This window comes from Aquila chrysaetos, chromosome 3, assembly GCF_900496995.4.
Source record: "Aquila chrysaetos chrysaetos chromosome 3, bAquChr1.4, whole genome shotgun sequence".
NCBI classification, from domain to species: domain Eukaryota; kingdom Metazoa; phylum Chordata; class Aves; order Accipitriformes; family Accipitridae; genus Aquila; species Aquila chrysaetos.
This window is the reverse complement of record NC_044006.1, coordinates 19,913,975-19,939,094: the sequence shown is the minus strand read 5'-3', so window position 1 is coordinate 19,939,094 and position 25,120 is coordinate 19,913,975. Positions and strand designations below refer to the sequence as shown.

The window sequence follows — 25,120 nt, the reverse complement described above, 5'->3', positions numbered from 1 at the left end:
TTTAACAAGGAGTAGCCTTTTATTATACAGGAAGATGTGGGAATCTACCTGCAAAGCTCTGTCATGATGCCTTTTAAAACGCCACTATTTACAATGGCTAATGCAGTGGATTTCTGTTATTAGAGCAATACAGGAATGTTGTTTTTTTTCAGACAGGCCTTCATTTTTTTATTCTTATTTTAGTTAAATAAATGAAAGTAAGTGTTCATGGAAAAGGAATGTATCCTCCTTTTTTCCATCTGAAATTCTTCTCTAACACCATTATAATAGTATGTCAGTGTCTCACAGTCTGTCTGGGTTTATCTTTGTAATATAAATGGATGCGTTTAGGTATTCTCCCCATTTTGCAGTTTCAGAAACAGAAGCATGGAGAGAATGGAAGATTTTTTCAGGTGTCCCAGAGAAAGTCTGAGGAGCAGCCAGAAATTATCTCCAACTGCCAAGTGCCTTTGCTGACTTCATTGCTGGCCTATGAATCTTTTCTCTTTCTCAAATGTTGCTTCCTTTCCTCTTCTGACCTTTCTTGTACTGTCAGAAGGTAGGACAGAGTTTTATATCCATGGATAACAACCCTTTTGTGCATGAAGTTTTCCTGGTGGCATGTTTCTTCAGGCTCTGGGCAGAATAGGGAACATCCAGTATAGAATTAGTTGCCTGAAGACTCAGGTCACCGTCTGTGGATGCCAGATACAATTTTGGAAGCCCGCTAGCAAAACAGCAGATTGCTTAGGACGTTTCATAATAGTTGTGTCAGATTTTGACCCCATTTTGGACAGAGGCAATTTATGGAACTGGAAAGTGAATGTAGTATTTTGATGGCCCATACAGCAGTCTTGTGTTGTGCTGGTCCATTACTCAAACTTGAAATACAAGTAATGTGTATTACTTGGGTACACAGGGAGTGTACCTCCTGAGCAAATGCATACAAGTGAATCCTTCTCATGTACGTATGTTCATATGCATACGGGTAACACGGTGTGTTTGCACAAGGAGAAAGTCAGTGTGTGCACAGCTCGGTCTGCGTGTACTTTCCCAGCGTGTATGAAAAGAGAAAGCAACTCGCAATCAAATAAGCAGCGAGAGCAGAGGGAAAAAAGATGAGATTGCAGTTGATTATGAGCCTGGCAGCAGATGTGCTACACAAATCCAGCCTGCTGCATCCAGGCTGTTTCCATGGCGATGGAGCAAGTAATTGTGGAGCTCCAGCACGCTCGCTCCCCCGCGGCCCCCGCCAAGGTGGACGCGGGGGCCGGGTCCCCACCAGCGCTGCTCCCTCCGGGCGAGCGCCGAGCCCTGGGAAAAAACTAGGAGGCGGAGAGGGGGAGACCCAGAGATGGGGAGCTCGGATTTATTTATTTCCCCCCCCCGTCTGATGGAAGGATGCTAGGGGAACGGCGCTCTTCCTCGGAAATATGGTCTCCCAAGATGCTAAATAAATGGGCAGGAGTTTCCCCGAAATGGGAGCAGGCTGCGATTGGCTGCTGCCGCCCGGCCGTGCCAATGGGAGCCTGACTGGCCGTCGGGTACCCGCAACATAAGCAAAGCTACACGCTCGCCCCGGCGGCACGGGGACCGGAGAGCAGGCAAAGGTGTGCAAAGGAGAGGGTCTGCCTCCTCTCCCATGGCTACGCCGAGGACGGATCTCGTTAGAGAGCTTCGTCGGAGACCATCTGCCACTCGCGCGCCTTGTGCCTTCCGCAAAAAGCAGCATTAAGTCATTTGTTAGCTGTCGTGTGGGAGGCAAATTTGTCATTGGGAACGATGGAGCTACGGGATCTCTGTAAGTAAATCTGTGTACTTTATCCTGCTCTTTCAGCCCGGGCACAGATCGATAAATGGTGTTGAGGAATGGCAAAAGCAAATTAGTAACAACTGCAAACAGCACGAAGGATTTCTCGGTGTTCTTTTGCGTGTAGCGAGATGTGTTCTTCCTAATGATTTCAGGCATTGGACAAACTAGTTAGCTGCTTGCATTGCCTTGGGTGGTTGTTTAGCCTAATTAAGATTAGTCTGTGGAAGGATGCTGTATCCTCTGAGGCATTTCAGAACGCCTCTGTGTTTGAAAAGGCAAGCGAACCACATGGAGCAGAATATCGCAGGCACAAAAGTCCAGGGTGCCCATATGTAGTCACCAGGACTTGTGGTGTCGCTATAATAGTAACAGGCACATTATTACAATGGTTTGTCAAACACTAGTTCAGACCCCAAGCCAAGAAAACACGAGTTGCTCATCATTCATCGCTGTGTTCAGCACAGAGAATCATTGCTTTTCCTCCTCTTTATGTTCTTTTCTTTTTTTTTAATTCATTTCTTCTTTGGAGGAGGGTTTTAAAAAAACACATTTGATTCAAAAGCTTTCCTGTTTGTTGATGAAACAGGTGAGTACATCAAAAGCGTGGAGAGTTTCCTCTATCACTATTGCGGGGCATGAGTTAGAAGTTGATTCCTTTGCCTGTCAGGACTGTGCTTTTGATTCTGTAAAGCAGAAATGGTATATTTAGAAGAGGGAGGGGTGTGTGCGTGCAAATCTGTCCCTCTGTAACCCGCTGGGGTTACTTGAGTCACACCAGCCATGAATTTGGCTCAGCATTGTTCATGTTTTATCAGGTATTTGCCGTTAGACTGGGAGCTTTGCTGCACGGAGCTCGTGGATGACTCTGCTTAACCCTCTCAGAGGTTGTAGTCATCTTATCTGGCTTGTGAAAATACATAGGAGAAAGGACAGAAATAAGAACAAAAAGATTTAGAAAAAACTTCCTGTATTTTCACTCTGTGCCTGAGCTAGTCACGTGTATCAGGAATTTTATAGTAACCAAACTAGGTGCAAGCATCATATGAAGCTGGCTGGTTTTTAGGGATCCATTTTTGGTGTCTTGTGTTCATTTTAGATCTAAATGCACAACTTCCTTTCCTAGTGTTGGGAGCTGCTGGGAAGTCACATTGCTGCCTGGGAATCTCAGGCTGAGGGTATGACTTCTTTTTTTTTAAAGATATGGCTTAACTGGTCAGCTTTGCTTTTGAGATACTGTCTTGCAAGTTGTGGCAGGAAGGTGTGTCTGTGAAGCTTATCCCTTCAGTTAAAGGAATCAGCGTCGCCTCAGATGTTGGTGCCCAAAAGAATTGTCAGTGTTTCCACGATCTGTTTGATCAAAATAAATTGGAAATATACAGAGCATAGAATTCAGTGCATCAATACAGTGAGAGTGTCTGTTGGTGAAGGTTATAGTAAGCTCCTCTGTGTACTTTTGAGTGTTTAACCCAAGGTATCACTAATGCAGGAGGACCCCTCATAAAGTTTGAATTATTGCCTTTTCTGAAGACATGGATGTAAGTCACTTTTTCCTGTTTTTTCCAGGGATGTTTGGGTCACCTTTTATTGCAATGATGTCCCCGGGCATCCTATGCACTGGGCTTGAAAACATAATTTTCGTAATCTGTGCAAAAGAGATAACTGTTAGCTCTTATTGCAAAACTTATGTTTGTTTACCAGTGATGCAAATGCCAAGAATTAAATTTTTAAAATTAACCAGATATTTAGCTGCCATGTCACCTTCCCCTGGGGCTTGTATCATTCATTTGTATTTACTTAGCACTGATGTAGCTGAAAATCCCATCATGTACGGTAGTTGAGGCAGAGAGATGTGCTCACTCCCCATCTTGGAGGTGGATGCTTTGATCTAGGCTGAGACATTCCATAAAAAGCTGAGGGAGACCTTGGACTTTTGCATACCTGGTGGGTGTGGTTTGTTCCTGGCTCCAAGCTGGTCATTTTGAAGACCTTTGGGATGCATCAAAATGAAACTCTCTTGCATCTTTGAGTGTTTTTAATTCTATACCCACTGCCTTCTGCTTTATTTTCTGATTGATAATGTGAAAGCCTAGGAGAACATTGTCTTTTAAGGTCACTGCAACTCTTAAGATGATGTTTTAGTTCTTGTTAGTGCTCCAGGAATATAGTTCAAACAACATAAACCTCTCAAGTTTAGTCACTAGCATTAGGCAAATACAGTATGACTGATAGAGTTCCTATATCTCCCATAACCTTGTTTGAAGGGATTTGTTTGCTTGTCTATCCCTGTGCATTAGCAGATAAAAGGAGGGGGACGGGGAGGGAGAGAGACAGCCTATAACTGCTAAGCTTTGGGTAGTGCATTCGATCAGTCTGTCTGAGGGCTTCAAACCACAGTGGTGCCTCAGGTAGGAAAATTTGTGTTGCAGTCAAAGGCTCACTTGCATTAGATTTTTGACCTGATGGTGCAGAGAACAGTTGCTTGTCGTTAGTGCTTGGGGATGGTCTATGTGGGAGAGGCATTTCAGATTCCCAGGCTATAAGAGTTCCAGCAACAGAGGAGTGAGTAGGCTTCAGTGAGAGCTGTGGCAAGCTGGCAGCAGTTGGGAGGATGCAGAAGCTGAAAAATGCTATCTTGGGGTAGCTTTAATTGGTTGCATTGGAAAACACTTGGTTTGCTGGGCTCATATGTCTTCTAAAACGCTTGGTGCCAGACCAAATTGGCATATCTCCATTGACTTACACGAGAAGCCACCAGATATTGATCCGATCTTCAGTCTTATGCTTACGTTATTCTTGGAAGAGCAAGATTTTTACAAAGGCAGCAGATTATTTTTCCTCTCCATTTGCCTCAGCAACAGTTACATTGAAAACCTGAATGGAATGGGCTTTCCACAAGTTTTGACTTGTTTCCATGGGCTTTAAACTTAATCGGTTACCCCTCACCTGCTTGCAGAGCCTCATTCCCATATATTAGTCTATATTGGAAGAGTAGAGCAGAAGGGAGAGGCTTTATACATATCCAGAAATACTAAAGTTGAGTATTTCATTCTTTCCCTGGATCTTAACCCTCCCTCAGTTTCAGTAAAAACATTGTGGTCATTCATGTTCTAAGTAAACAGATGCTAGAGCCACCAGTCTTCAGGTTTGCCTCAGTTCTGTTTTTGTTTTCACCCCATTATTCAAGTGAGTAGGTACAAATTTTACACAAACTACAAACCAAATACTTTCCTTTAGGTGGCTCAATGTATTTACATCCAAATGAGAATTGCAGACAGTCATAACTCCAAATGAGACTAACAGCTCAAATGAGAACAGTTCCTTATTTTTGTGTCTGGAAGAAAACATTTTTAGGAAAAGTTACTCCGTGCTAGGACATGGCTTACATAAAGCATCATGCCAAATCACAGAAAGCTCTCACTCCCTGTTCAGTACATGCACACTCACATCTCAAATGGCAAGTGCACACAACAAAGCAACACCAAGCACAGAATAAAAATGGAACAGCAGTAAAACAGAGACGAGTGAATCGTGAAAAGCCCGTTGATTTGCTTGACACCCATTTTGTTCAACATTGTGCAGTGCTAATCTGAAAACTCCTGTGCGTCACAAAAGTTTTCAGAACAATAAGAACTGTCAATTCCAGCAGATTTTACAGACCTGTCATTATTCTTCCATTGTCTTGAAGCACTAAGTGGCGTACAGAGGGATTTTTGGCAGGAGTTCAGAAGTGGTCTGGTAAAGAGGAATCATGTGTCACTACCTCACGTATGTTATCATTTGCAGTTAGAATTTAGCCCAGTGCAAGCCCCTAGAAGCATGTCTGCCTCCACCCGAGTGTGCTGCTTTTATGGTGCTCATTTATTTTGTCTCTTAAAAAAAACAAAGCCACAAACTACTGCTTTTTACTGTTCTTAATTGCAGAAATGTAAAAGCAAGAGATTATAGCTGTCCTTCTACATTTTGACTTGATGTCTTCCAGAGAACTAGAATACTATAATAAATTAATATCCTGCCCCACCTGCTGCTCCTTCGGAAAGGTGGGAACAGCAGCAGTGATGGCCATGAGCGGAATTTCCTGTTAACTCCCTTTCTCTTGAGATGGTATCGCTGGTACTTCTCTTGGAGCATCTGGGTCCTCCCCTGCTCTAGTGGAGCAAAATTACTTCTGCTCTGCCCTGTGTTCTTTCACTCCAGATGTTTTGCCCCCCAGTTAAGAAAAAGAAGTGCACACCCCCCATCATTAGGAACTACAGCCCTTCTTAGGGACATGCCCCTGTGAGGAGAAGCATGATGGGAAGAAAGATCGGCTTTGTATCGGGGAAAATCAATTTTAAGTTCTTTATCGAGAATCAGAGGCCATGTAACTGGACAGTGTTTTGTCTTCCATACTTACTCTTTCTGGTGTAGCATCATTTGCATATGTACCTCACCCAAATTAGATGAAGTTCCAATACAGTAAGGGTCATGACATTCCCTGTGAAAATGAAAATATGAATTGAGTTGGGCATCCTTGGTATCAGTAACTTGCAGAACCCATACGTATTGCAATAAATCTGCAGCATTTTGAAAAGCCTGTGGGGCATAGATCCCTTTTTTTGTAGACTTCACACAAATTCTGGCAGGTTTCACTACTTAAGAATTTAGTGGTTTCAAAAAAACATGTGAAAGTCAGACCTCAGAGGAAACATATGACCTTCATATAAACTAGAACTTTAATTAGCTGTAGTTTGGGCGTTTTAAACTCCTCTGTAATGCACAAAATCAATCTTGTAATGGGGTGAAAAAGGAGATCTTCGTATTAATGCTAGCACACTGGCATATTAATACATCAAATAATATACTCTTATCCTGAATTGGTGGACTGCTTTTATCAGCGCTTTTGATGTGGCAAAGAAAGTGCTTGTTCCGTAGCTACAAACCCAACTCTCTTAGTCTTCCCTTCTCTTTGAACTTCAGTTTTCTTAAGACTTGGAACATCGTGACACAGAGAGTAGCTTTCACAGCTAGATATTTCAAGATTCACGTCCAAAGGCATATTAGAAGCCACACAAAGGAATTTTCTTTTAAACGAGGTTTTCAAATATATGTAACCTTCTGGCTTGACCTCTGGATCCACTCCCAGTCTGCATTTCAAGAAAAAGAATCTACCCACATATGGTTATCTGCAGTAAGATCAAAGCTGTCACTGTATTCTGACACCTGTGAGAATGAAATGGGTATAAAAAAAAAGTGGGGGAAATGGTGAAAAGATTTGAATGAGTTCACATTTATAAAAGACATGCACCCACGGATCTTGGAAGCAAAGGGAAGACTTTCAGGATTAGCTGCAGCTCTTCTGTTCAGAAGCAGCAGAACATTTCTTTATTTGTTAGCCTCACCAAGGTAATTAAACAGACTTGAAAACATAAACAAAAATATATTTTCTAGATCCCTACAAATATAGCTCTGCGAGTGCTTTGCTGTGAAAGTTAATAGGTTCTAACTTTAGACTGGGTTTTCTGCCTGGTGCCTAACAGAAGCCACTGGAAAGGATGGTGTTATTTTATGCTGCCTTTGGAGCCCCTCATCAAGGTGTGGTGTATTTCCCAGTTTCCACTCTTCTCTGGCAAAGGTGTAAGTTGTCATAGATTTATCCCAGCTCCAGTGAATACTTCCTGAAGGACTGCCATGACTGTCCCAGTAAATATCTGCAGAGCGAGCAATGCAGCTCTGTTCGTCTGCATGTGTTTCCTGCTGTCCTGTGTGAAAGCAGCAGAGTGGCTTTGCAGAGCCTGTCTGCCCTCCGTGTAGATAGATCATGCGCATAAGGCACAGCAGAGTCAAGGTGTGCATTTTGCTGCATTGCCTCCTTGCCTCAGCACAACAAGCCACAGCAGATCCCTTGGCTTTCAGCTAGCTGGGATGTGCCAGAACATGCTGGAGCTACTGCCCTGAACCCCCTCCAAGGGAAGCATGTCTCAGTTTTTGTCACCGCCACAAGGTTGTCACCTCTGCATCTGATAATTCAGCATGATGCTGAGGAACGTTGTGGCTGGAAGAACTTTGCTCTGCAAGAAAACTAATTCACAATCTGTATTCAGCACAAGGGGTTAAAATGTAGCCTCAGGGAAGGGAAGGACCATAGATTAACCAGGCTTCTCTCAGGACTCTCTCTGTGCCTTCACAAGGGACCTTCTCCTCTCCACCTCCCCATACTCACCTTTTGTAGGGTGGAATTAAGCCATTTGGCTGACAGAAGCTCCTCTCAGCTTTCAGAAAGGGGAGCCTCACTGATGTGAGACTCTTTATTGTCTGTTCAAGCTCTCAGGGTCATGCTTCAAAACAGCTACAGCTGCAAAGAGGTACATGATGTTCATGAAACCTCTCATTTTGACACCACTAGCTGCTTTGGTGCATAATGTGCCTAGGCAAAGGCTTGAGTTAGAAATACCTCTGATGCTCTGTAACTGCAATAAGAAGTTGAGTTATATTTATATGTTAATAGTTGGTCTTGAATTTTTCTGCCTTTAAATGCTGTTATAACCCAGTTAAATATTTAATAGAAGAGTGGAAAGTCTATTCACACTTGTTTCACAAATTCCTTTGTTCTCACGTCCCAATTTACCTTTTAAAATCCCCTGTTCAAATTATCACCCTATCTCAAACAGCAACACAATGTTTTGGGGTTATGCTTAGAATGTCTTAATTCCCATTTTCAACTGCAGGTGGAATTATGCTCATTTCTAATGGTATAGAAAAGGTACAAGTGAATCTCAAAATAACTTCTGCTCGTTAATGCATGAAATTATATATCAGCCCACCTTTGCATGCAGGATTTCCTCATTCAAAAGTCATGGGCCTCTAGTCCACACTGAACTTTGCACCAATCCCAATAACAGTTTTCACTGCTAAAGGTTCTAGCCCAGCGAATTTCAAGGCTTTCAATTTTTGTTATATATTTAAGGTATAAGCTCGAAACTGCTAACCAAGGATTTCTTTGGTGGAGTAAATATCAAGTGTTTCAGGCATACAGATCTGAGCATTAGTGTTTATCATTGATTTGGTAAGACAAACAATTGCTGGATGTGCGTCAGATTTTTTGATTATAAAGCACTTTGCTGTCACCTTTCAACCAAGGCGGAAATAGTCACCTTTCTAATTCTGTTAACTGTTATTGGGTATTGGTAATTGAATGAAACTTGGTTTTTTTCAGTCAAAGAGATACATGACAGATTTGTAATGTGAAAAGTATAGGAGAGCCCTGGAGCTAATCATAAGATTTTTAAACCAGAGCTCAGTTGCTGCTTGTTCCAGAAGTTTGCCTGAGCTATGATTCAAGGGCTTTTTTGCACCAAAATCCCAGAGGTTGTTGCAGTTTGCAATAGTGGGCTGCCAAAAGATAATCACAGTGTGTGGTTCTTGTGATTGTAAAGAAACGTGCACATTTCATCATGATCTCCTGCACAGGCAGACACCTGGGCCTGAATCCAGATCCTTTCAGATCATGCCCTTGATCTGGTGTCCTCATCACTGCCTCTGCATCATTAGTGCTGGCAAACGGTGTAACCTACTGAGGCTATTGTGCATCTCTGATGCCACAGCCAATTTGGAGCATCTATCTGTGGCCAGTGCCACAGAGCACCCATGAAAGGTGAATGCAGTAGGTTCTGTGGGAGTTCTGATGCAGAGCACAGTGGCCCTGCTTTGCAATTCCAGTTGCCTCAGCAGTATTCATTGCTTATATGAACGTTGTGCTTAGGGTGCAAACTCAGGAGCTGCGTAAAAGGAACACCAGTGCAGAAGGAGAAACCTTGGCTGCGTTGAAACAAGTGCTAAAACTCCCATCAGTTTCAGGCTGGTCCCCAGAATCAAGGGGTTGTCTTCCTTCTGGAGTGAAGTGGTCAAATTGTACTGTGAAGTCAGTCAAAAGGCACCTCCTCCTGAACAAAACGAAAGATGTCAAAAAGCTCTATGTGAGTCACCACAAAACAAGCAACAATTTTGATTACCAATATATAAAAAAGAATGTTTGTTCCACCAGGGATAACAGCTTGTTACTTGCTTTGCTCTCAGGATGCAGGGAGAAAGGAAGAGAAAGTACTTGGCTACAAGTTGGGTGCTACAGTCCAGCAGCACAGTCAATCAAATTGTTTCATCATTCCAAGTCATTCTGTAATAGCACTGATTTATCTCGCTGCTGTGCAATTGTCCCCTGTTGATAATTCCAGTTTTGTCAAGAGATGGCAGAGATTTTGCTGAAAACCTGTGCTCCTCTTACCAGCAGGGAACAGTGGGAGAGCAGAGTAAGAGTTCCTCCTTTTCATTGATGCCTATAAATAGTCCATGCTAACGCTAACAGCCTTAAAGATGTAGGGAATCTTTTTTTAAAAAAGAATCCCTATTTTTAAAACCACATTGACTCAGCAGAAGTAGACATGTGCATTTTAGGTCACGATAGGTTGATAAGCAACCCTGCTGTGAATGCTTAGCTCTTTAATTCTGGCTGTAACATTTTACATTTATTTTAACTCTGCAGTGGACTGGCACAAGTCTTGATATAATGGCCAGAAAGGAGGCTGCTACATTATTGTATATATTAAAAAAAAAAAAAAAAAAAAAAAAAAGCCTTAGTTACAGATTTTTCAATTTAGTTTACTATTTCTTCAGTTTTCTCTGTGAATCTGAGAAAGAGGAGATAACTAACCAAAGTGCATTTAATTTATATCTAGGAACAGTTTGCTTAATAACAAATTCTGTACTTCTCTGTTGTGCTAACCAGAACTAATCACAGGAGCCATTGTAGGGATTTCAGTGGGATTACTCCAATATGCGAGCGCTCTCCAAACATAATTTGAACTACTTTGAAAAGTGTATGAGGTTGCTCGGGGAAGATGAGTCCCTTGGTCTTGGCAACAGGAGGGTTTTTTAATACGACACTAGTACGCATGCATCCAATTAGAAATTATCAGAAAATCCAGGTTTATGTAATAGGAGGAGATAACCAGGATGCTTGGCATTGCTGATGTAAGAAGAAAAATCGTTTGCTCTGTGTGTATAGATGTTACAAATAATCTAGGAATACTTCACCTTTTGGTTTGCCCTGTAGTCCTAGAAGACTTCTTACTAATACAATTCACAGGCTCATCACTGGAAATGTAAATTTCTGGAGAACATGCAGATCTCTGTATTGCCAGGTTATTTCTATTTTTTTCCTGTGATTCAAGGCAGACTTAAAAGGCATCTTCAAAAAAACGTAGCTAAATTAATACATATACCAAACTGACAAATGTGTAAGTGAAACAAGGCTGTACAATAGCCTAAAAATGTTACCTACCATTCAAGTTATTTTCCTGCTGGTATCAGTCTTGAGGAGGAGTTGAGTTCTGAAAATATTTTACCCGTGAAAAGGTATGAGGTTGAAAAGGAAGAAAAAGAGCAGTTTTCTACTATTTTATGCGTGTTTTCAGGTTTGATAGGAAGATTAAACTGTATGTGTTTGACAGCAGCATTTGATCACTTGCATGATATTTTGTCTGCTCTGCTCTTAATCCTGTGGTAATTCGCGATCCTTAACCACCGATTTCTAAACGTGATAGTCCAAACACCCTGCAGTCAGTTGTGCTGGTCTCATCAAGAGCCACACTGGCCTTTCTGGTCTTTAAATAGAAAGTGGCTTAACCTGGCAGCCAGTTAAGTGTTGTTGGACTTTCTTTTAAATGAGTTTGGCCGGTCTAGTAGTTGGTTTCAGTGTTATGCTTAGATGTCATTCTTTTCTTTGGGTCTTTTGAGGATGGCCTTACTGCAGTAATGATGAAAATCATCCCTGCTTGGGAATCCCACCTCTGGCAAAACTTCAGTTAGCATCATGAAAAAGAGCTTTCCTGTACAGGCTGTTCACTTTGCTCACTGATCTGGCAGTCCACCGTTTCCCCAAGTGCTTTGCTTTAGTAAGCCTTGCCTTGCCACAGGGTAAATAAGAGAGAACACCTCACGGTAACTATCAAAGATTTTGTTGAAATATCAGCATGGTCTGGCTATACCACGTCCAGTGCAGATATCCTACCCTACATGTTCTAGATTGCTATTAGGAAGAATGAGAAGGGGAGCCAGTTCTTAGGCATATTGCTGTGCAACCCCTTCCTCCCCCAAATGCTGTTAATGAACCTTCAGAGTTAAGTGGATCTCTTTTTAAATGCTAAATCATATCACCTTATATTCCTCTCAGTTTGATTTTAGAAATTAACTCCTAAGATAAAGGAATTTAGAAGCAAAAACACCAGGATAATGCTATAAAACCAGTGGTCCTGTTTTCAAGAGAGCAAGAATCAGGAATTAGGCTGTAGATGTTTATAGATGCTATCCAATAGCTTTTCATTGACATCAGTGGCCACTCAGCTTTGTTCCAGCTTACTATTAGAGAGGCATAATAAATTCTGTATTGGCCAGATTGATCTTCGCTCAGAAGCTATCCTCCAAGCATATTGTAGGAACAAGCTGCAGACACACATGACGCTAGCTAGCAAGCTAGCTATCTATCAGATGTATGCTCATTTAATGTATGTAACTGCTGCTCTCTTCTGTCACAGAGTGGCAAGAAGGTCATCTCTTCTGGAGATCTTTAGTGTACTTAAAACCAGGAAAACTAGTAAAGGGACTTGTCTCTAAAGCTCTGGAAAGGTGAATCAAAGTTGCTCTGTTACCAGAGCAGAATGATGGCCAGAAAGTACTCGGCAAAATCCAAGAGAGGAAAGCAGGGTACAGCAAGACTTTGCAGTGTTTGAGGGCAAAGAAGAGTGAACAGTGGGAAAATCAGAACTGTAAGCCAAGTTTTGTTGTAGCTGGCAGTTTGTGTTGTGAAGGGAAGAGAGAACATTCATGCCATATCTAGAATGGAAATACCAAGACCAACCTTGAACAAGAAGGTATTCTTTGTATTTGGCAGGCATGCTATCTCCGAGAAGCAGCAAAGGAGAAAGCACTGTCTCGTGGTGCGGTTGGTGACTAAGTCAGACTGACGCAGTTTGCTTCAGTTCCTCCATCCAACACAGACTTGTTGTGCCACCTTGAGCCAAGCAAGAGAACTTCACTCTTGCTCCCTGGCTTTCCGCCTCTGACACATGTGAACAATAACACTGTCCTGAGTTAATGGGATGTTACAGGTATAAAGTATACTGAAGATTCAATGCTGTGGTTCAGAGCAAGTAAATACAGACTTGAGCCCATAGGGTTAGGATTTCCTTGCAAAGGGCCTGCAATAAAGTTCACGGATGTAAACCCATTTTATTAGCCAAGGACACTTCTGTAGTTAAAGCACTACGATTCTAGTTTCTTAACGGAGATGTGAAATTTCCTTTAACAAAAATAGTTTTGTAGAGAAGCAAGAATAACCAGTGCAATGTGCTAACCCTGAAATTGTTCCTGATGTTCAGTTAAACTTATTTCTGGCTCAGTGGGTCCAAATGAGGGCTATCTTTCTTCAAAATTCAAATTGGTCAGTGTTAGAGCCAAATTTGGGTCTGAAAGAGCTAAAATGTGAATAAGTATACTTTATAACGTGTGTGAAAATGTATGATAGGCTCATCACCGTTAAGGTTTAGACTAGGCCAGTGATGCCAATTTGGTTGTTGTTTGAGCAATGGCGGGTCAAGTATAAGCTTAAGGTCATGGGCTGCTTCACTGGTACATGATTGGGGTGGTCCCGCAGCATGACTAGAGCCAATGTGTCCTCCTCCTGTGCATGTAGCCTTTCTCAGAAGAAGATGTAGGCCTTCTGTGTCATGGGAAGGCTTGCAGGTTGGCTTCTTGGGGAGGGAGGAATGAGAGAGCCCTCAAGAAAAGGAAAGGGAGGGAAGAAGAGAGTACAGGCCATATTAATTGCTTTGGAGACAGTAGGTAGGTCACCTTCAATTACATGTCTATTACAGATGTCTTTTCCACCTTGTTTCTACAAGGGCTGGGATTGGAAAAGGTATTTGAGTAATTTCTGTATCATTTACATTTTCCAGTGCTTCCAGTTACATTGAGATGCTTTAGTTCATCAAAACAAATGAAAGACAATATAGCATCTTCACTGTGTTGGCCAAATAGCAACCATCCTCAAGGAAGAAAAGACTGGAAATATAAGAATAAGCTATGAAAAATGTGCCCCCGAGTATAAAAAAATGCTGAGTCCTAGGATGTTTCTGCTGTTAATGCTTTGCCTCTCCACCCCCTTTTTTCTTTTTCTAGCTTAATAGTGGCAGCTGATACAATAATGGGCTACTGCACAATTTTACACCTAAGGTACACAGCCACATTTAGAACCTGACAGCGTTCTCTTTCTGGAATAGGAGCACTGCTTGCAGCCCACAACTGAAACAATTAGCTATAAAACAGAAAGCAGCTTCATAAAAAAAAAATAATTGTTCTCTGGCTTACAGATACATTTTAAGAATTTGTTAAAAGAAAGCAAAAGAAAAAATTCAAGCAGACAGGTGAACAAGCCTCAGAGTACTTAACCAGATCTTACAGGTTTTGAGAATATAAATCATTTAAATTAAAAGTCATTTGAGAATATATAATAGAAGAAAGGGCTCTGACAACAGCAGAGGGAGCAGAATAGAAACTGTAATGTTACTATATGTACCCTCTTCCACTAAAAACAGCAACTGAAAGGAGGAATTTGAACTAAACTCTGTGAACATGTGTCCTTACAGCTCTTATTAATTGGTTGTTCTGTTCCTCTCCCAGTTTCTCTTGACTCTTTTCTGAGGGTTAAATTAGTCCCTTGTGCAGCTGAGCTGAGGATAACGACATTGCCCCCAGGATATGAACATAGCCCTTGGGTTTGACCTACAGAAGGCTGAGCCTCTATTGTTCACTATGTTTTCAGGCAGTTTTGTTTATGTTGGATTAATTAAAAGCACCCTCTCCGTTCCCCAGGCTTATACGCTCTCCTGCGCAGAATAAAGGAGGTTCCAGTGCCTGGCCTCTCTCAACCTAGCCGTGCCTATGCACAGACATAGTGGAAAACACTGCTAATGAGGGGAGCTTAATGACCTTGATCATGTTTGTGAGCAGAAAGACTCATGTTCTGATAGAGCCAATGTGGGCAACATTTATGATGTGAGGGACAGTTTGGATTCCTACAGGCTGTTGCTTGTGTTTCTGGAGCCATAGGTATTGCTTCCATTTGGCCAGTAAGGCAGAGCCTTGTTTGCTGCAGGTGAAAGCAAGGCATTAAACTATGTGGTCATCTGGAATTTGATCTAGGGTAGATAGACTGAAATGCCTGTTCCAGTTCCTATGGATTAGATGTTTAAAAGATTTCAAAACAGATGCTTTTCTCTTAACATTTAAATACATCACTGTCCGTGAGTAGTACCAGGTTTGGGTCCAAAATCTAGCTTTATCCAGTGTGAGAGACAGATTGGAATCTGGTCCAAAGTCACCCCGTTGTTCTGAGTATTTTGACTGCAGTAACTTTTCTCTTTCTCTTCTTTTGACACACTTTTCTACCTCACCTATCTTTTATTCCCACATCCTTCTTTCTATCACACCAGTATGCGAGTGCCACATAGTGGCCAAGCAGAGGCTACTGTTTTCCAAGTGAGGCAAAGAGAGTGAGGGAAGTGGCCGTCATAAGAGCAGAGCAAGAAAGCATTTGGCTCCTTTACCTCAGTGCCATGAAAGCTAGGTGGAGGCAGCCAAATCCGCCCTGCCCCTCTCCTTTTTCTTCTTTAACCCTCTAAATGTCTGTGAATTGGGGCTTAAGAGGGATTTAAAATAGCCTGTGTATATTAGTTTATTCCTTCACAAATCAGGAGACTTGGCACATCTGTCTTAGCATAAGCATGTCATTTCAGTGTTCAGTAACAGCAGAGACAGACAGGTTTTTTTGTCACGGACAACAATGGATGGTTTCTGACAACGTGGAACCCTCCAGAGGTATTGAGAGCACCATTGTACTGAAATTTGAGAAAGGTTAACTTTTCCTTATGGTCAAAACCAACCTGTGAACACCAAAAGAGAATTTACAGGGTGTGTTCAACACAACCAGTGATGTTTCTGATGGCCAGGCTGTGTGCTGGTCTTTTGCTGCTGTAAATGTTTGATTACTTGGGGACCATCTGTCAAGAGGGTATTTTCAGACAATGGAAAGAGTGGCGGGTTAAGAAAGACTTCTTTCAAGGTCTGTAGTTGTGTTGGATTTGTTTTGCACTGATTCCAGAGAATGCTGATTAATATAAATCATCTTGTATTGCGACACTTGACCAAGGCCTATAATCATGCCACTACTTCAGCTGTGTCTGATTGAGAAGTCCCCAGATTAAGCAGAGTACTTACAGTGAGGAGTCCCCTCTTTGCCAGCTGGGAGGTTGAAACCAGCTGCATTCTGAAATTTGAAAGAAAGAAAGAATCTGTGAAGTGCTTTATAAAATAGTCTCTTCCTCATTACCCTAATCACATAAGTATGCTGAAGGCTGCAATCAGCTTTTTTCCTTTTTTTCTTTTTAATCAGGCACAAGAAAGGAAAAGACTATTGAGCATTGAACTGAAAAGGATCACTTGGGTCATCCAGGTTGCATCCCTGGAACTCAGTAATAGACAGAGCAGAGGAAACTGTTAAACTTCTATTCCATCTGTCTTGTTGCATGCTTCAGGACACAACATTTCCCAATGCCCTTTAAGACATGTAGATTTACATGAAGACCTGAGTGGCCTGTATAATGTGCCATAGTATAGATCAAGGGGACCGCTTATCTCAGGTTTTCATTTCTTAAATGAAATAGTCTCATATGTGAAAATCACATTTCTTAGATGAAGTTCCTAGGTAATGCAGAGGAAAGCAAAAGTACCCAACATTTTCAGTTGCCCTACTGGATCTTGTTCTCCTAGCCCAAAGTGGCATTGGTTTAAACCCTGAGTGTGTGAGCAAGGCCCATCCGTGAGCACATGAGAGCTACTAATACTACCTGTAGCATTAGCTTCTCCTGTCTGCTCTCTTAGATGTAGTAGTTGCCAATCTTCAGTGCTGGGGAGTAGGATAAAAGGAGAATGAATGCATGGAAGGATTAAATGATGTGTCCAAGGTCATACAAAGGCACCTGTGGCAGTCAATAATTAGATCTATGTGACCTAAATATTAACAGAGTGCATAAATTAAAGGGATGACCTTTCAGTTGCTTTTTTGTATTTTAAGTGTGAAAAAATCCTTCAGGTACTATCCAGCTATGGTCCTTGCCAAGTTTTTAACTCACCTTTATTCAAGTAGTGCAAATTGGTAACATCGTGCCATCTATACTTAAGCAGAATTGCTGGGTATCCACAAACATGTCAAACTCCAGTCTAGTACCTAAATTCAGCCTGTATTTTCTCATTACTATTTCCATGAAGTTTCTCTTCTTTTTAAGGAGTGTTCTTATTGCTGTGACCTCTATCGGAGCTTAACAAATGAGGCATGGCTTCACCAGCAAAGGCTTGGGATAGGGCTGCTGTTTGCTTGTTGGTAGGATAGGACAAACATTTTTCTGATCAACATGGAACAATAGCACAGTGGTAGCTAGAGCAGATCTGGCAAAGCACAACAGAAACATTGGTATTGCAAATGTAATACTTGGTTAATAATGAAGTGGAATGAAAAGTACCATGCTCTGGCTATGGACTGATCTGAGTGCAGAAGAACTTTGAGCCCTAGAGGTCCCATAGTATGCTCCGGATGTGCATGTTAAGGAAAAGGAGAATTATGCCCTTGTGGATATAGTGCACATACGACAGGAGCCTTTATCACGAGTAGATTGATCCTGTGAGATCCTGAGCATTATCAGCTCTCAACATTTTTGTTGTCAGTTGTAAAGAGTAGAAATGGACTCGTAGTGCAGGAGACAAGACCAGAAAATTCTACCCCCCCAAAAAATTTAAATATCTAGAAGCCTTTTGTTTTAGAGGAATGTTTGTGTTAATAACGTTACTTTTCATAATTGGGTATTTCTGCCTTGTGCAAAGCAGGGATGTTACATACACCAGATGAAAGTCACATCTGTGGCTCCATTTGTCTAACAAGCAGTTTTCCTGCAGGCTCTCTAATACTTACCCTGGGGGGAGTTTGTAGACCTTATCTAAGAGGAGAAATTACTTTGTTGTGGTTTTGACATGCTCTTTAAACAGTATTAAAAAACCATCTGAAACCACATTATATAAAGAGGATCCTTTTTGTGAGTCTCAGTGGAAAAAACAAGAGTGAGAAATTTCCCTGTTCCATTTTCTGGCTTTGCTCTGTTTCCTAGCCAAGGGCTAGGAAGCTGTTTAAGTCATAGGGCTCGGTAATTAATATTAAAACAAACAAAAGCAAATCTAAAAGACTTTGTGCTGCTCTTCAGTGTCCTTATTCACCTGTTCCCCTCATCATTTAGATGGCTCCCAGACTGGCATGTATTTAAGCAATGTCCTACTTCCATTGGTATTTGCTGTACAGATCACAGAATACATTCCTCATCTGACAGAATAATTTAATCCTTCTTCTTTAAACCACTTACTGAAAAATGCTTCTGCTGTTCCTACTTTAAGCCCTGCCCTGCTTTCTCCAGCTCTGTACTGTGAGCTTGCAGGGTACACGGGTTGCTAGCCGGTGATGTGGCAGAGTGCTGACCTACGGGGAGCTGATAGCTCGCTTAGAGTTGAACCCAAGGCGCTCGCAGGAGCTGGTTTTGAACCCTGAGCCTCTCAGTGACTTACGACAGCAGTTACGCTCTTGCATTAGTTGAAATGGAAAGTGATACAGATTTATGATGCTGGGTTTGATTGCCATTTTCAGTCGGCCTTTATCTCTGATTACAGAAGAACTCTTATTTTCAGAAAATTGACCATCAAAAGCTCTGTTAGAACAGTCCTAGGGAGTGACAGCCTTTGAGTAGCCACTCCAAGGTACTGGTAGAAGCCAGTCCCACTACTTCACGCTGTCCTAGCAGTGCAATCCAGCCTCTGACTGAAGAAACTAGGACAGAAACCAGAGGTTAGTTCCTCCTCCTCGTCTCCTTCGGGCATGCCTGTAGTTTGGTGATGTATATGTCAGCCTGCAAGGAGCCAGGCTTGAGATCACCCATGCATTTCATTCCTGGCACTTAGCTGTGAAATTTGAGTTCACTTTTAAAGGCAAGTACACTGAAATTTCACATTAAAACTTCTCCCCTGCTTGCAAATAATGGTTATGGTTAAAACAGTAACAGCAGCAGCCAAATTTTCAAAAAGGAAACCTTTCTGTTGGTTTGGGGAGTGGGGATGATTGGGTTTTTTGTAACATTAAATCTCAGCTTGGCCTTGGCAGGGAGATGCCATGCTGCTGCTGCTGGAACAAGACAGAGAAATGGGCTCTTTAGGTTTGACATGCCTTTAGCTTTCTGGCGTTCTGGAGGATCCCCAAGGCCCCATGGAAACCAGATGCGTTCCTGCTGCAACAATTAACGTAACCGACCCTTGCAGGAAGGAAACGTTTAGGGGGAGAAAAACGTTACAGTATTTTCTTTTGGAAAATTCCACTATTGACATGAAAACCAGCAGGGTAACAGCAAAGATGGATTGCAAATTTTGACAGCACCGACAGGTAAATATTGGCTTTGTGCAAACAAGTTTCTATAAATAACACGTCTGCTCCAGAAACTCCACAGATGGCAGCAGGGCTGCCGGGGTATTGATTTACCCACTGTGCTCAGTGCAGAAAAGCACAGCTGTCAGCTTTGCTGTTCTTCTCATTCTGAGTGTTGCTTCTGCTCCTGCTGAGAGCTGCGTGCCTTGTTCACCATTTTTCTTTGGCAAGTAGAGATGAAGATTAAAAGCCCAAAAGAAATAATTTGAAAGAAAACCTGCCAAAACAATGAAGAATAAATGAACAAGTGCAGAGAGTAACTATAGAGAATGCTGTATATATGTATTCTGCACACCAAAAGTCAGCAAGAACCTGTCTCTCTTGCTCAGTCTGCAACAGCTAATTTAATTGCACTCACAAGAGTGGTTTATAGAGGTCTAGGAGACCACAGGGGGCTTGAAGGGCAAGGAAAGCTTATGAGGAAACAACAAAGAGTCTGTACGTCATGGGGAGTAATAGGCAGACGTTAGAGTTGAGGAGTAGAACGTAGTGCTATCTTTTGGGAGGCCTTACATGCAAATAGAGGTTCTGCCAAAAATCCCTAGCAGCTGGAGGTGACTTATAAATAAATGCCAGCCAAATAGGCAAATGCTTAAAATTGTCGTGATTAGGTTTTTGGCTTGTATGACCCATTTGAGGGCACTCTAAATCTCAGGATTACGATTTTCAGACAGTAGAGTCAGCCAGTGCAACCACTGTCTCATTAACAAAAATGTTGATTTACAGGCATAATATCTGGAATTGCTTTTTAAAGGAATATCTTAGATAGACTTCATAATCTCAGTTCCATAAAAATGTTTGCCTGTGGTGCAGGTTCGCTCCAAGGGCTCACCAGTAGCAGAACTGTATATCTTCTGGGGCAGATACAGTGTATGCCATTTGAAGGCATTTTTCTGCTGGTTTTCTGTGTAATTTCTGTGTAGTTACACAATCAACCCAAACAACAAAAGTTCCTCTGTCACCATTAGAGCTACATCTGCATTGGGAATTTTGTCCAGAATTACTGAGTGCAGTTTTTGGTTGTCATTTTGTCTTGTGTGGTGGCTTTGGGCTTTTTTGTTTCATTTGTTTGGGTTTTGGTTTGTGGGGTTTTTTTACAGTTAGCTTGCATAACTAAGGTGGCAAAAAATTAAGAAGTAGAGTTCTGAACGAGTTGAAATAGATGGTTATGTTGTGGGGGCTTGGGGTTTTTTTGGTTTTTAATTTATCTGTTCATTTTGTGGACTTTTAATTTTGGGTGGTGCGAGCTGGATTTCCGTTCTCCTCCTGAACTCGCAGTGAGCCCTTCAGGAATGCTGTCCAGTGGTTTTCACCAGAGTTCCTCCTGGTGCTTGCGGCTAATGGCACCTTTAAGTACTCGCCTGGATGGAGTCCTAGATTGGTTGATTTGTCCTATTTCTGCCTGTGGTTTAAATGGTTGTGGGAAAAGACAATTCAATCAACGAAAAGTATAAATCAAGAGTTATGTGCTTACATAAAGTTCAAACTTGACGCAATTCTGTCTCAATTTTGGAAAAAATGAGAGTTGCCAAATGAGGAAGGATCTTTCCCAAGAATCTTTTAAGGGAGAAGAACATGAAAAAACAGGGCTGTGAGAAGGACCATGCAAATACCTTAGAATTTTTTTGAGATAATTGGCATTACTTTAACTATTATTCAAAGTAATTACTATAGATAATTCTTAAGTAGTAGGGCATAAGAAGTTGTCAAGAGGAGACTTCTGTCTGAGTGACAGAATGTTACTGGGCTGAAGGAGCTAGATGCCAGCTATTTCTGGAAAGGCTGCATATCTATTGCCTTCGGTTTTTTAAAGCATTTTTAAGTATTGAATAAGGAATCTCATGTGTATCTTGTAGAAGAAGTTACATTGCTCCATCCAAAGCTGTTCTTTTCCCATACTAAAATTCTGCCTTGATTTCCTGAAACAAGCAGAAAGAATCTTGGCTTCTGAGTTGTAAGTCAATGAATTCACAAATACAAGGACAGGTCAACAAGCTTGCTTTGTGTGCGTGTGTGTGTGTGTGTGCGCGCGCGCACGCACGCGTGCTGTTGCCCATTGTGGTTGTAACTGAGCCCCACACAACTCATACTGACACTAAGGTACCAGTGTCCTACTGCCATCCCTGTCAGCTTCTCCAGAGCTTTGTGAGTTTAGATGCTGCATTCTTCATCTTTCACAGCTAGATGTATGTAATGAGGTATGCAAAGTACAAACTGATGTGAATATGATGTGCTGAAGGTTTCAATGCTGAATACATTTCAAGCATTTTGTTAGATTTTTCTCTGTCATGTTATATAAATATGTTGTATATAAATACTTATATAAATACTTAATCTCTATACTTAAATGTATATAAATACTTAATCTCAAGCTGTCCCTGACATGAGAGTCCACTCTCTGTTTTGAAATCTCATTTCTCATGTCACAGATTCAGCACTGGAATAAAATACCAATTCGTGTCTGCTCAGAGAAGGAGGAGGGGGAAAAAAGGGCATCCTCTAAGAGTACAATACGATGTGATGTCAGTTGTCACTGCTTTGTTACTAGTGATCTTGTACTTTAGTGACCTGTGAGCTACCGTTTCCTTGCTCTCTCATTTGAAGTACAGTTCATGATGTTTTCATTGTACTGTTATTGCAGTCTTTTTTTCTTAAACCTGACCTGGGGGAAGAGAGGAAAGAGTTATGTGTTCCAAGAAAGCAACATCAAAGTATTCACAGCAGCCAGTCAAAACTTCAGCTGGTATTAATTCTAATAACTCTGTGGTTCATGACGTGGACTGTTTACATGGACTAGCCACCCGCCTGTCTTAGGATATTCATGAACAGGATATTCATGAATAATTGCAGACTTCTCTGAGGTCTTTTTTTTTTCTTTTTTTTTTTTTGTAGGCGATGTGTTTGTGTTTTCCAGTAGATGTTAGTCAACAATATAGAGCCAGTAGCGTTGGATGCAGTGTTATCGTAATAGCTATATCAGAGGTCACTTGGAATTACAACAGTAAGGTTGATAGGAGCCTCAGAAATGTTGGGCAAGAGCATTAAAGAAAATTAAAAGGTAGAAAGTGATCCTCTACACTGGATGTAGTTCCCTAAAGAATCTTAAAAGCCTGTCTGCAATATATGTGCCTATGCTGGTGCAGAGCAGTTATTAGATTTTAAATTGTCATTGTTTTTTTCAGCATTATGTTTCTTTAAGTCACTAAAGTTGCTCCTAGTTTATGGTTGTGAGATCAGAATAACTAAAAGAGAAAAAAGTGGATAATTTTCATTGTGATTAATTTTAAGTCCAACTCTCACAATTAAAGGGAATGTCTAAATTGCCAATTAAAAAAACCCAAATATTATCCATTGATAATACAAGCAAGCGTATTGCATGAATGAGCGTTTAAATTGCAGTGTGTACTGAGTCTACATGTATGTGTAGTAGTGTACATGTATTTACATACATTAGCAACAGACCTGTACATCCTCCATCATATATTCTTGGGACAGTGAGTTTTCATATCTCTCTATCAAAACATGTCACGCATTACAGTAAGCTAATGTTTTCCTAGGTTAATCACTAATCTGCCTGTGTATCAGTAAATATGTTGCCATGGGCACTGTAATAGCAGAACTGAGAGATGAGCTTTCGCCTGGTTGGAGCTGAAAAATGCCTATTTTTACTTTCGATACCCACTTGTTCAGTCACAAATTAGGATAAGAGGATAAAGGAGCATGTTCCACTGCCTCTTTAAAATTTAATTATAGAAACATTTTTCATCTGTACTTTCCAATATGCAGCTAATATTTACTATATGTTCATTACTTGCAGTGTTTGGACAAAGCTCTTTTTGTTGGGCCTCACATTTCTTCACCAGATTGTTTTACAAAGTGCAGTCTCCTACATATGATCAGCAGGGAGAAATCACATCCCTTTCTTCACTCCAACATGAACAACACCCATTTTGGGTATTGCCGAGTCCCATTATTTAACATTTAATTCCTTCCCTAAGTACACCATCCTTCCAGAATGCTGCATAATAAGTTACTCAATTGTGCACATTTAAATCCCAGACTGACTCTTGTCCCTTATTTGCTTTTTTGAAAGAAAGACGATTAAACGATGTAAATGGAACATCATGATGGTTTATTTTGTTAGCATGTGTGGTGATGAGTCTTTGACCTACATTTCTGGTGTGTAATGTGCTCTTGCCCTATATCTAGATAGTGAATGACAGAAACATTGGTGTGGGTTGACTTCTTTTTGACATAGTTTTTGGTCTTTTTTTTTTATACGTAAGGGAAATACTGAGGTAGGAATCTTCAGTTGAATCCTAATAAAATCCGAAAGAAAAAACACTAAAGAAAAGATTTAGGCACAACGTCTGATACAAGTTATATGGAAAGTACATAAAGGGCATATCTGGAGTCTGTTTTTAAGTCTTTGGGGTTTTTTTTTATGTAATAGCTGCTCATGGACAAGATTATGCAACTAGAAGTTGCGTCCTACAGTCTGTATCTGTTTCAAAAGGTGTGTTTATCAAATTCAAGCTGAGTTAACAAATCATCCTCAGAAGCTGACTTTCTCTGGATGCTCCAGAAAGTCAAGCTAAGTCTGTATGTGTGAGTCTTCAACCTATTAGTGTTCTGAAGACGCTGACCTCCAAGAAATGCATACGAAAACATAGGCACTGTGCTCCTTCGTGATGGGCTTTCTTTCCCTGACAGTTGTGCTGTATTGGTGTGTTGAGGGAAGTGTACATATGTAGCCTCTATTAATACTAATGGTCTTTACGGTTCAATAGAATATAAGCCTGTAGGACTCAATGGCAGTTTGCCTCACTGTCAAAGCTACACATTTTCCCCCTTGCAAATTAATGCCAAGGTAAACAGATTTTTGAGAAAACTTACCTAAACTAAAATAAATAAATAACTTCTGATCATTTTAAAGTAGTTTGTTACATGGTAGGTCTAGGCACTGTAAGCACAACATGGAAGAAAAAAATTATTGAAGATATTTAGTATTGAAACCAAAATGATACTGTAACTCCATTATTTCTTTGGAAGTCTGATGCCAGTAGTGATACAGAATTAAAAAATAAAAATTTAAAGAGAGAGCCTTTCTAGAGGAGGAAATAGCAGTGTCCCTTTGTCCTTTAGCAGTCTGTTTTCAAATGGCTGTCCAAACAAGCTTGGAGGCTTTAATATTTCTAGAAACACCTGCTGTGTATAACTTACTCTAAATTGGCACATATATCAACAGTATGAAAAAAATGTTCACACCTCTGGGAAACTGAGCTAAAAGGTCACTTTTTCAACAAATTCATAAGCTGGCAAAAAAACCCCTAGCTTTCCTTTGAATTTTTAATAGTATTCCTTTTTCTGTGTGAAGTCCAGAGAGCAATATTCCATAGTGTAAAGGCACCATCTGAACAATCCAGTGAGTGTTTCACACAGATTGGCATGCATTTGTTCATCTGCTGAGGTTTAGGTTTGTTTGAATTTGTGTGTCTTGGATTTGATAGGTATGTTCAGCAGCTCTACTTATTTTTAATCCTGGGTCGTCTGTATGGTATTTGAAGGCTTTCAGGGAGGCTTATATTCTACAAGAGGAAAGTGGCTTCTGTTAAAGAATGAAAACATTAGGAAAGGCAGTGGGAAATACATGTTTGGACAGCAATATGGGGCCTCAGGAAAGGTTATTTAATAAAAATTTCAGGGGAGAGGCGGCTAATAGGAATTTT

The 25,120-nt window shown here is 41.0% G+C and overlaps 1 protein-coding gene across 4 annotated transcripts in view; it reads left to right on the top strand.

Annotated features, from left to right (window-relative positions):
• The window catches only part of ELMO1 (engulfment and cell motility 1), a 323,193-nt gene that overhangs the window by 237,440 nt on the left and 60,633 nt on the right, over positions 1–25,120 (top strand). Inside the window, exon 1 of one of the 4 annotated variants that reach the window (XM_030008958.2) lies at positions 1,308–1,780. The exons of the other annotated variants lie outside the window; for them this stretch is intronic. The gene's annotated coding sequence lies outside the window, so the exon portion shown is untranslated. Of the gene's footprint in view, positions 1–1,307; positions 1,781–25,120 lie in introns of those variants that run through there. 4 annotated transcript variants of the gene reach the window in all.